General features: G+C 41.1%; 1 pseudogene across 1 annotated transcript; it reads right to left on the bottom strand.

Moving 5' to 3' along the window:
* Window positions 1-230: 230 nt before the first annotated feature.
* On the bottom strand, window positions 231-1,659 carry LOC308518288 (transmembrane protein 161B-like; annotated as a pseudogene). Its single transcript has one exon. The product of its transcript is annotated as a transmembrane protein 161B-like (transcript).
* Between the last annotated feature and the right edge of the window lie 10,582 nt (window positions 1,660-12,241).

Here is a 12,241-nt window from a genome sequence, read left to right as displayed (position 1 = left end):
AAAATTTCCAGTGCCACAGTATAGCACTTAATCTATTCTGAAATTTTACATATTATACCATTAATTCACCCAGAGAATACAGAGGAAGCATTTCAAACAAGATATTCTGATATGTTTCTTTTTTCCTTTGTATTTGCTTTCTCCTGTGTTTGTTTTTGTCAGCCCTTCAAGGGCACAAATATTTGAATCCCAAGTGTGACTTGGATATCTTTTCTTTTGTTAACTGAGACTCATGCTACAGTGAGATACTGGTGATAGAAAACCCCAAAAAGGCTTGTAGAAAAGAGACACGCAGCAATCCACCAGGTTAGAAAAGACAGAAGTCCTCGAAAGAGCAGAAGAGTGAAAATGTTTTTTAAGCTGCTCAGTGCCACTGTTACCTGTGTAACAATTACCTTCACCTTCCCATCAGCAGATGGTAATTCGGAGTAAACAGAATTGGATGGTAGACTATTATCCACTGGCAAGGTAGAGATGGATTCTGGATAAATGCCCCAGGAATGATGACCTAGTGTTTTCAAAAGCAGAGTTGTGTGAAGCAGCATCACCAGCGGTACCACCTACAGCAGTGCCATGACACAGAGGTAATAAAAGACCGAGCCACCATTTTCTGTAGCTCCACTGTACTTATCCGTCCTGCCTCTTTCTTCATTGGATCCACACACTCCTGGGCTAAGTTTAAGTAAGCTTGCATGTGACTACGCATCATGGCCAGCCCCAAAGCACACAGCAGGATTATTAGCCAGAGTCGCAGAGTATCGAATGTAGCTTCTATCATAAAGGGACACTTTCTTTACCCAATGGTAGGTTCACAATGTAGTCTTTGGTGACTGGTTGTACCCGGCGCAGAACCATAGGTGCCAAGAAGTTGATATGAAGTAATGTTTGTGTAATTTTTTGTGTTGCCAAATTCAGGGCATCCAGATGCATTTGAGCCAGCCGCAATCCAGGAAATGTCTAAAAAGTGAACAGAAAATAGTCCGGAAAAAATTGAAAGTAAGTTTTGAAACAGGACCCTGAGATTCTAAACCTTGCTTTTCAAGAAACTGCATCGCACTGTTTGAAAAATTTGTAAATCCTGTTTTTAGTCCAAGTTGCAGATAATTGTCTGTTTCAATCAAGACTGCCATTGCTTTCACGAAGGAAAAAAAAAATTCTAAAGGTAACACAGGCTGATCTTTCATCACCATCTTTTCCTTTAAAATAGTGGGTAGTTATGAAAATAGAACTTTGATTGCAAAAGATAAAACAAGCAGGCACCAGACTAAGCTGCTACTCATTTCCTGTGTGGGCTTCATAACAGCGTAGTAGACTTCAGTTACTAGATACACCACTGTAGCAGCCACTGTGAAATGCACCAGCCACTGATGCTCTGGAAAGTAATGCAATGCAAAAGTATCCACTTCTGTAACTGACTTTTTTTCTAGATGGAGGTCAATATACTTTGGAATGGTTAGTGGTTTACTTTCAAGATGACCATTATATTTCCTATCTTTTTTGCTGCTTCCCTGCAAGTATTCTTAGTTCTGTAGGATGTTGGTATCATCTTAGACTGCCATTACAGAGTAGCCATCGGGCAAGAGAATAGTGAGGTATAATCTTCTGCATGAGGCTGGCCATCACCATGGTAACAACCAGCTGTATACCTATTACACCCATGACACCAAGCACAGGTACCGGCAATGGAGTCACTGTGATTGTCCAGGACCTCGCCTCCCTATCCTGCAGCCGTGAACCTCTCAACTCTCTAATGCTTATTTTAAATTATTAATATGAATTAATACATAAATTTTGAGCATACAACAAAGTGCATAAACACAGGAACTAGGATATTTGCGAATGTGGTGCCTGTATAGAGACTTCTTTATTGATGTGTAGAAGAGCTACAGTGAGATGAGATACTGTTCAATAATCTATATAGCTACTATATTTATTATCTTTTATATATTAGTTCCTTTGAATAAATAAGCACCCATTAATAAGCTCAAAGCAGATTATAGATCTTCATTTATTTCTCTCTTATATATCCTCTTCTTTTATATGCATATAGTCTAACTCTATCCTGACCCATGCCCATGGGTTTTAGTGCCCATCTTAATTCATCGTCATTATTTTCCTTTATCATAAGTCTTGAAAAGTTTTTGCTCTGTAATGTTTTCCCTATTTCCTGTAGGAGCATTCTTGATTTATACTCACTTTCCCCCCTTTTCAGAATTTCTACTATACCCTGCTTTCTTTTATTCATGTTTTATGTGGAAGTTATGCAGCCCTGAATGAAATTGCTGGTTTGGGGAAAAACTCAAGGTGATGGTATGAGGTGCTATTAGGTCCTCTTATAACATCTGCATAGATATTCAAGGACTTTATAATAATATCACCCATGAGTCCCTATGCTCCAGAATCTCTATTACCTTGAGTAGGATTCACTTTTCCTCTCATACAGATGTATCCTTTCATGAAAGCCAGCCCCAGCAGGAGATCATAATGACAGCTTACAAATATCGAGGCACTTCCTAGATGTCAAGAACATTTGTTAAGTGCCTATGTGCATTCTTTCATTAGAGGGACATAATGAAATATACAACATAATTTCTTTCATATATGTATTTGAGTTAGGGTTGGCCAAATAATAAGTTTGCATAAAATTTGGAAGACAGAAATGAAGCAGCAGCCATTACTTTCTGAAGGTCATCAGATCTGGTAGCTAAAACTGACTGACTTACTAAATTCTCTCACCAGCTCCAACTGTCTAATCATGGGAGTGCTCAGGAAGGTGAATAATTCAGAGAGGTGGGCACAGCTGCTTAATGAGTTTTATCTGACCCACTAACAGACCTTATTGGACTTTTATTTCTTCAACCCCTTACAACTGTGCTAGGGAATAAGTCATTTGTTCTATAATATTCATATATTTTAGATTTGTGACTGAAACTTTATTAACACAAAGAAAAGGCACATATTAGAAATATTAGGAATGAACAAAGGTATATCACTGCAGAACATTAAAAGGATAATAAGGAAATACTATAATCAACTTTCTGCCAATATATCTTAAAACTCAGATGAACTGGGTAAATGATTTGAGAAATTCAACTACCAAAACTGAACTGATATGAAATATAAAGTCTGAATAATTCTATATCTATTAAAGAAATTGAATTCAATAAAGAAAAACATTTAATTAGAAGCTAATAAACTTAACAGAAGTAACCTCCAGGCCCCAATAGTTTTACTGGTGAATTTTATCACATAATAACAATCTTATACAGATATTAAGGAAGAAATAATAAAAAGTTTACACAAATTCTGAGAAGAAATAATCTTACACAAACTCTCAAAAACTAGAGGAGGCTGCAAGACATTCACATTTGATTTTATAATCTGTGTGTGTGTGTGTGTGTGTGTGTGTGTGTGTGTGTGTGTAAAGCAATCATAACTTTACAGAAGAGAAAGAAAATATTTTTTTTCTAGAATTATCCTATATAATAAAGAGGTAATATGCAAATTGACCATCACACCCTTGACCAAAGATGGCTGGCAGGGGGAGGGAAGTTGTGGGCAATCAGGCCAGCAGGGGAGGGCAGTTAGGGGTGACAAGGCCAGCAGGGGAGGGCAGTTAGGAGGTGATCAGGCTGTCAGACATCCCCCAAGGGGTCCCAGATTGGAGAGAGTGCAGTCTGGGCTGAGGGACACGCCACAAGTGCAGGAATTTCATGCACTGGGCCTCTAGTTTTAAAATAAGATATAGACCTCATATCTCATTGACATTCCAAGCTGCTGACCAAGAATGTTGGTAATTGAAGGAGCCTTCATTCTGGCAGGGGTTATTTACACTGAAATATTGACCCAGCTTTTCTACAATGAGAACAGGGAGGTAAATGCTTCGTAGTTCAATAATCCACTAGAATTTCTCTTCTTACTGACCTGCCCCTAGTGCAAGTAGCCATAGTCTGAGAAGGGTTTCATGACTGGAAAGTTAGACAACTCAATAAGACAAATATGGTGAACAGAAACTTTCTCAGATGACTCAAAGAAATGTCATTTGAAACTTAAGTGAAATACATTTTAACTCCTGAAACTTAGTGCTATTTGTCTCAAATAATGAGCAAATAAAAATAATTGATCCAAGAATTACTACAGACAGAAAATATACATTAACTAAAATGTTTTGTTAAATCTACAAATAAAAGAATGATTCCCTTAAAAGAATCATTAAAAATCATCATCTGGAAAGATACCCATGCCCTGGGTACTAGTATTGGCCATGTTATGCCCAGATTTCAAGATACCCCAAGACAGACCACTAGGGAGCCGAGTCCGATGCAAAAGCATAGAGTCATTTATTCAAGCCCGGGACTTGGTCCCCCCCTTGCTTCCATTACTGGATGCAAGAGAGAGCCCCGAGTCCCAAGGGAACAAAGAATTTATAGGGCTTGGGGTCGGGGGTGGGTGCACACTCTGACCACTGATTTGGCCGATTCTGGTTGGTTGAGTGAGGGCTGGGAGGCTAGTGATGCAAGGGCAGGGTGCAGCTAGGGTCTGGTTACACAAAGACAGGGGGTGGCTAGCATACTCTTGGCCTTGGGCTAGTTTCCCCCGCTTTCCCATTGGCTGAGATAAGGGCAGGCTGAGTAACTGATACATTCTGTGGCTTTCCTGGGAGAGGAGTTAGAGACACAGCTATCAGGTCCATTCTGTCCCTTCATTCACAGATCATTTCGTCTGAATATCTAAGGATCTGAATCATACTCTATATCTTTAAGCACTTACATAAGGTTGGATTGATTGTTCTAATCAGACAATTTTTGTTATTGTTAATCCTTACCTAAGGATGTTTTTTCCACTGATTTTTAGACAGAGTAGAAGTGAGTGGGAGAACTGAGAGAGGGAAACATCAATGTGAGAGAGACACACTGACTGGCTGCCTCTTGAATAACCCCCAACTAGGGCAAGGGATCGAGCCTGCAACCCAGATACATGCCCTTGACCAGAATCAAACTCAGGACCCTTCAGTACTGGGGCCCACACTCCAACCACTGTGCCAAGCCAGCTAGGGCTAATCAGACACTTTTTAAAGCAGTGGTTTAATAACTTTGTATTTAAACCTTTAATGTCAGACATATTTGCATCATTCATCAATTTCTTAATATCAGCACTTGAAAAATTTTGCCAAGTTTTCTTCACATGGCATTCTACATGTACCACTGAAAGATTTATGCCAGCTTAGCTAAAAAATTTAAAATATCTTAGTTCTCTACACAGTTTTCCTCACATGTTGCAATAGCTTATAGTTAGGCTCTAGCTTATCGTTTTGGTTTTGTTATTATTATGTGTCGTTTTTTTGCATAGTGGTATTTTACATTCTTGGGCATAACCCAACTATAAGGAAATTAAAAGACTCATTAACTACAAGAAGTTTAGACTAGTAGCAACACATGACATCACCTTCTATCATCTGATAGAAGGCTTCCTGAAGAAACTTTCATGTAAAGGAAGCTGTAAATAGAGTTCTAATGCTATATCCTGTCTGACATCATTGGAACCACTTCACAGTCAAATTTCTAGCTCATCTGAAGTTTGCTATGACACATAGTTATTAAAAACCACATCCTGGAAAGTGTTATGGGAAAATAAGCTAGAATCAAAAAATGTTCACTGCAACAATTCTATATCTAGACAAGTAAGACACGCTATAAACTGTTTAGTGAATGGTTTAAGAAAATGTTTTAATTGTGGGTTAAGTCCAGCACTGACCAGTTACTCTTGCATGGTCAGAAGGAAAATGATTAGAATGAAATCCTAGAACCTCTCCTGTAGGTATAAACTGTGATGTCTCTGGAAATTACTTCACACAAAGAATGTGGATGAACAAGCTCAATCTAATAAAATATGGAATTAAATATGTGATTCCTCAGTGGCATATTATTTTATAAGCCACTCAATTTTATATGGAATAAAATCCTTTGGTGATACAAATCATGTTACACACATGATGACAGAATGTTACAATTCAAATAAGTATCTTCAAATTAGTTTATTTAATAAATATTATGTAAGTACTTTTTATGTTTGTAGCACTAAGTTGTATGCTGAGAAGGATAAGAAAAAGAAATCCTTTCTCTTCAGCACATCTGTATTTCAACAGGCACATGTCACTTAAAATTTACCAGATTCAATAGGAACTTATTATGTAGACCAATAAAGTTGCTCTCTCTCTAAACTGTCCCATTTCTGCCATTAACAACCATGCTCAATTTCAATGATTCCTTTCTTCCTACTTTGTGGTAGCATGTATTTTGTTAATCAATGTTTCTCTATTTCCTCCTGCCAACGGTCTATCTCTCCCTTTCTATCCTATCCAAAGCCTTTAAAATATCACACTTTTGATAAGATTCTCAGTTTTGGAATTTTTGTATTTAATTTCTTGCTTACCCAATTAACCAAAGAAAGATCTTACCCACTTTATTTCTTCTTCTTATTTCCTTGTTTGAGGACCTCTGACTTGCCTGTAAAATTAGATGCAGAATCTCAGCGACTGCTCACCACCTTACTTCTACCCCATCCTACTCTCCCTGGGCTTCTCACTGTTCCTTATACTCACTCAGACCTTTTGTTCATTCTGGTCTCAAGATCTCAAATCAGTCTCCATGCACAACTACCTAAAGCTTACCCACCCTTTAGAGCACAACTCAAGTTTCATTCCTTCTCCTTTCTGGCCTTAGCAGTCCATGTTGACTTTCCCCTTCTCTGAATCAATGTCATTTAGATGATCTCTCTATGTCAGGAAAACCATTTACATATAGTACTTAATACTTAGTAAATGAATAACACCCAGTTTCTAAACACAAGTACTTTATAATCTGTAAGTTTTTAAAGTAAAGTTCCAATTTTCCAACATTCCAAGATAAAGACTGGGTTTCAACTTATGTTGACTTTTAGAGAGATAACTTGAAAAATATTAAGACTCAAAGTGGGGTCATTATAATTCACATTCTCACCTTACATAAAATTGAAATATTGAGGTTGGAATTTAAAAGAATCCAACAAGCCCTCCTGATCTTAAATTTTACTCTTCTTTTCTCCAATGTGTTCTTTGCAGTTCTTGTCTTCATTCTGCTCAAATTAAAATGTCAGCCAAATGGTTAAATAAGAGGAGGCATTTGCAGGACTCAAACAAACAAGCAAACAAACAAACTCGTATTTCCCAGCCTGGATTGTGATCAACGTAACAGTCAGGGCTACCTACATAGTACTCATAGTCCATCTTTAAATTCATGAGTACTTGTGTCACAATTGTCACAAATGTTTTAATATCAGTTCAACTAAAAAAGGGTACCCAAATCTCTAAGACTCTATTAATATACATAACATGGAGAACTGTAGCATTTGGTGGATTGAAATTTAATATAATCATCAGTAGCAGCAGTATAGTTAGTCCACCACTTCCATTCTTGTGACTACACAGAGAGGACAAATGTGGCACTAACCTAGGAGTGAAACATAACAGAATACACTTTAAAGAGGGAAAATTTGAGTGTTGGAACCTAAAATACTAGTAAAGTCCCTTTATTTTGACATGAAGGTGGGTGAGTTGTTACCAAGAAACAGTTTCTCTGAACTATCCAGGTTACTAAGCTATGATCTCTTGGCTTCAACTCCAACCAACTGTACTCTGTTTTGTGATACTGGAGCTGGGATGCTACACACTTCTCCTCTGTTGGCTTGCTCCCTGTTAGGCTCTGCCGATAGGAGGCACTAAGGGCAAACCAGAAGGCTTTCTGGTGACATCAGCAGCAGCAGCAGCACTGCTCATCTGGACAGCAGCATTTTTTCCAGCATCAGTCTGCAGTCTTTCCAGCATTCACAGAATCTGTGAATCCTATCAGATTTCAACACCAGCTGTGCTTTACTGTATCCCCTCAGATTTCAACACCAGCTGTGCTTTACTGTATCCCCTCAGATTTCAACACCAGCTGTGCTGAATCCCCTCCTCAGAGGGTTTTCGCTCTGCAGAGCCCTTTCTTTGAGCTTCTGGAATAAGGTGAGGAGTGCTTCCTCTTCAGAGGTCTGGACCCCAGCTCCCAGCTCACTCTGAGCTCCTCAAGCACCTGAACTAAATGGCAGGGCTCTTTAGTGAGAGGTGTAACCCCCAGTACTACAGGATCTGCCCTGTAAGCTTCTAACTTGTGGTAATCTCAACTTCCTTTCTCCCCAACCTTAGGTGTCAAACTGCTTACAAGTGATTATATTTGTGATTACTTAGTGATTTCTTTTTGCATTTTTAGTTCCCCAATACCTTGTTAATAATTCTTTATGTTAAACTAGAGGCCCGGTGCACAAAAATTTGTGCACTCGGGGGTCCCTCAGCCCGGCCTATGCCCTCTAGCAGTGTGGGACCCCTCGGAGGATGTCCACCCCAGTGGGGACCCTCATCCCATGGAGGTTTGGCCAGCCTGGGTGAGGGGCTGATGGCTGTTTTCAGGCTGGCCACACCCCCTTTAAGGTGGGGGGTCCCCATTGGGGTGCCTGGCCAGTCTGGGTGAGGAGCTGAGGGCCATTTTCAGGCTGGCCAAGCACCCTGGCGACATAAGCTCCCAGCCTCTCCTTTTTTTTTTTTCTTTTTTTTTTTATTCTGGGATTTATTTACCTTCTATAATTGAAACTTTGTTGCCTTTAGTGGAGGCCTGCGGAAAGCTTGGCTTCCTCCATCGCCAGGAGCAACCCACTCCTGCTTGCTCCAGCTCCGTGGCCACGGCTGGCTGAAAGCAGGTATCTGGGGTTTATTTACCTTCTATAATTGAAACTTTGTTGACTCAGTGGAGCTCAGAGCTGGGCTGCGGCAGGCGGGGAACCTTGGCTTCCTCCATCACTGGAGCAAGCAAGCCTCTTGCTCGCTCCAGCTCCGTGGCTGCCGGTCGCCATTTTGGTTGGGTTAATTTGCATATCGTCGCTCTGATTGGCTGGTGGGCATGGCTTAAGGCATAGCAAAAGTACAGTCAATTTGCATGTTTGTCCTTTATTAGTATAGGATACTCTTTGTTAAATAAATTGGGCTGTTTTTGTCTCCTGATTGGATTCTGACCAATACAGAAATAAATTCCACCCACAAACACAAAATGCCAAGCCATTGCTCTTGATCAAACTTACAGAGGGAACAGAATGAATCAAGCAAGGCCTTCATTTATTAACAAAACAGAAAAAAAACAAGGTCCATGAGTTACTTGGACAAAAAATACAGCACGAACTATAAAGTCCAATGTGAACAGATAGATTAATAACCCTGTAGAAAGAGGAGATATATTGGGAAACAGGAGAGGATTTATAAATAATTATACCCAGCACTCTTTAAAAGATGTGAAAAGACATCACTGTCATATTTTTAAAAAGTTGTTACAAAAAGGGGAAACATAAGAAAATAAAGCGTTCTTAAAGATGAAAGCTTTCATAAGTGTAATTAAAATTTTTTTCTTAAATTTTTAAAAATATTTTTAAATTTATTTCAGAGAGCAAGGGAGAGGGAGAGAGAGTCAGAAACATCAATAATGAGAGAGAATTATCAGCTGCCTCCTGCATGCCCCCTATTGGGGATTGTGCCCACAACCCTGGCATGTGACCTCCTGGTTCATAGGTCAACGCTCAACCACTGAGTCATGCCAGCTGGGACCAGAGTGTAATTTTTAAAAAGTAATCAGAAACTCCTCCTCCAGGGAGGTTCCTTTAAATGAGGGCCAGCTAGCTGACTGGGCCTCCGTTCTTACTCTGGAGCGGTACCTGCCAAGGAGGCTCCCCGCCAGGATGCAGCCCACCTGCACGGCCCAGGAGTTTGTGGACAGCCACGTCAAGCCTGGGAGGATGGTGCTGTTCATGAAGCCCACCTGCCCCTTCTGCAGGCGGGCCGAGGAGCTCCTCTGCCAGTACCCCTTCAAAAGAGATTCGTTGGTAATTGTGGATATCACCGTCACCAGGAACACAGAGAGGATTCAAGATTATTTCCAACAGTTCACAGGAGCCAGAACGGTACCTCGAATCTTTATCGGTAAAGAGTGTATAGAGAGGACGGAAGATGGCGGCGATATAGGCAGACGCGTCCCAGGTCGTGTCCCGGAGCAAATGGAGTGAGCAGCTGAAACTAGTAACATCCACCCCGAATTGGCGAAATTGCTCAGCTGGTGAGACGGTTTGCAGACGGGAAGAGCAGAACTCCCCTGGAAAGGTAAAAAAAAACCAGGGATTTGGGCAGGAAAGTTTGCCAGACCTCTGAGCCCAGAGAGTCAGAGGGAGACCACATGGCAGATAGCCGCGTCCCTTGGGACAGGCACAGCCCCTGACGGGGGAAAGGAGAACCGCGGGATTCCTGGCGCCGCCGGGGGGAATTGAGAGCTGGGTTCTGTGATCACAGAGGACTGAGCCTAAAGGGGGCAGCCTGAAGAGCTGACTAGACCATGCAGTCCCAGTAAGAGAAGAAGCTTACAGAAATGAAGCCTTCCCCGTTTCTGCGGCCAGCGTTTGTTTGTTTTTTTTTCACTGAATCCTGTTCATGGGACATTTCGGATACAGACACTCACCTGTGCTGAAGAGTGGGAGAGGGTGCAGAGGAGTGGAATCTGGGGAGAGACTGAGGAGAGAAGGGGGGCCGGGAGAGGTGGCAGCGAATTGAGTGCTGAGACACCCCTGAGCACAGGACTGGGGCAGCCATTCTCTCCGGAGAGTGAGACTCCTCCGCCCAGCCCCCAGGCAAGGAGCACAGCCACACCCAGATTCCACCCTGTAGGAGATCAAGGATTAAAATAACCTGATCAGTCCCTGGGAGTTAACAGGGTCTGGCCTATAGAGGGATTTTTAATCCCAGCAACAACACAGCTCCGGTAACTAACTATTATGCAGCCAGCTCTGGGCAGTGAACTTTCACTGGACAGAGAGGCCCTATAGCCTCAGAGGCCAACCCCAGAACACTGCCACCCAGAGGCTGACCCACAAACTGACTCTTTGCTAAACACAAAATAAGGCAGTCTGGGAAACAAATGCGGCCTGCTTTAAAATAAGGACTGTGGTTTACAACACAGAGGAACAGTGTATCGCAGGGAAACTCAACACTCTCCTGAATACCTGGCAGGTCTAAGGCGGGCCACACTGAAGAATAGAAGAACCGAAGGACCTTCACTACTGCAATTTTTTTTTTCTTTTTTCACCTTTTAACTAAGAAACCATTTTTCTTTCTTTTTTTTTCTTCTTCTTTTTTTCTCTTTTTTTTTTCTTCTTTTTCCATCATCTGATTTTACCTTTTTAATTACTACCTTCTTATTTTTAACCAGTATTATTACTGGTACCATTTTACCATTTTTTAAAGTGCCATTTTATTTTCTCTTTATTTTATTTTGGGATTAGTGTTCTCCATTCTATTTTCATCATTATATTATTGGTTGTTTCTAGTTTGCATTCATCTCCAGGGAGCTGTTGCTGGAATTTGTTGGGATTAGTGGCTGTTCTATACGAGTATTCTCCTCATATAAAAAGTCTCTTCCCCTCTCCCACTTCATTCTCTCTTTTCGCTCTTTTTTTTCTTCTTTCTTTTCTTTTCTTTTCTCGCTTTTATTTTCCCCCCTCCTTTTTCCCAATTTCATTTTTGCACTCCTTTTTTTGGTCCCTACTTTTCTTTTCTTTTTTCTCTTTTATCTTTTTCTCTTCCTTCTTCCTTATCCCCTAATTCTCTTAATTCGGGTGGTCACCTTTATTTGGGGTTATTAATATCGTGAATATATTTGTGTATAGTGCCTGGTATGTGGTGCCTTGTTGTGTTGTATTTTGTGCCTTTAAATCAACACAGCAGATCCAAGCTACAGCAACCTCCTGAGCAACACACCCTCTGCTGAGGAACAGCAGCTGTACGTGAAACCTCGCTCCACCAGCCAGAAGAGCCACCACAGCTGTGAACAGCACCCACCAGAGGAGCTGCTACCAACTGAACAGCAGCTGCTACCACCACCGCCCGAAGAGCAACCACAGACCAAGGAGTCACTGCCACCAAGGGAGCAACCACTGAACGACTCAACGTCTAGATATGTCAGTGAGATCAAACATGGGTAGACAAAGAAACCCCCAAAGGAAAGAGAAGGAGGACTCTCCAGAAAAGCAGCTAAGTAATACAGAGGCATGCAACATGACAGAAAAAGAATTCAGAATAAGGGTCCTAGAGTGCATAAACTGGGTGGAGGAAAAAATCGACAACCTCTGCAAGAAGCAA

The sequence above is a fragment of the Myotis nattereri genome (assembly GCF_964212035.1).
Source record: "Myotis nattereri genome assembly, chromosome: 4".
NCBI lineage: Eukaryota > Metazoa > Chordata > Mammalia > Chiroptera > Vespertilionidae > Myotis > Myotis nattereri.
Note: the sequence above shows the minus strand (reverse complement) of the source record. Positions and strands in the feature narration are given on the sequence as shown.